This window comes from Arachis duranensis, chromosome 6 (genome assembly GCF_000817695.3).
Source record: "Arachis duranensis cultivar V14167 chromosome 6, aradu.V14167.gnm2.J7QH, whole genome shotgun sequence".
NCBI lineage: Eukaryota > Viridiplantae > Streptophyta > Magnoliopsida > Fabales > Fabaceae > Arachis > Arachis duranensis.
Window position 1 is genome coordinate 64,292,931 of NC_029777.3, and position 939 is coordinate 64,293,869.

Here is a 939-nt window from a genome sequence, read left to right on the forward strand (position 1 = left end):
AGATGGAGTTCGAATTTTGCATTAAGGGATAGTGTTAGTCCATAAATAGAAGGATGTGAGAAGGAGGGAAGTAATTTTCGAAAATTAAGTAAAAGATTTTGAAAACATTTTTGAAAACACTACTTGATTTTCGAAAATGAAAGTGGAAAAGAAATCAAGTAATTTTTGAAAAAGATTTTGAAATTAGAAATCAAAAACATTTGATTGAAAACTATTTTGAAAAAGATGTGGTTAAGAAGATATGATTAGTTTTAAAAAGATGTGATTGAGAAGATATGATTTGAAAAACATTTTAAAAAGATTTGATTTTGAAAATTAAAAACTTGGCTAACAAGAAAAGATATGATTCAAACATTAAACCTTCCTCAACAGAAAAGAAAACATACTTGAAATGTTGAATCAAATCATTAATTGATAGCAAGTATTTTTAAAAATGGAAAGAAATTGGTTTTGAAAAAGATTTGATTGAAAAATTGATTTGAAAAAGATTTGATTTTGAAAAGATTTGATTTGAAAACAAAATCTTCCCTTCTAGCCATCCTGGCGTTAAACGCCCAGAATGGTGCACATTCTGGCGTTTAACGCCCAAAACTATACCTTTTTGGGCGTTAAACGCCCAACCAGGTACCCTGGCTGGCGTTTAAACGCCAGTCTGTCCTTCTTCACTGGGCGTTCTGAACGCCCAGCTTTTTCTGTGTAATTCCTCTGCTGTATGTTCTGCATCTTCAATTCTCTGTATTATTGACTTGAGAAGACACAAATTAAAAATATTTTTGGATTTTTGATAATTAGGACAAATCAAAATGCAACAAGAATCAAATAACAATGCATGCAAGACACCAAACTTAGCAGTTTGTGTACTACTGACACTAACAGGATGAAAATGCATATGAGACACACAAAACACTCAAGTCAATAGAATTCAAAGATTAGAGCAAG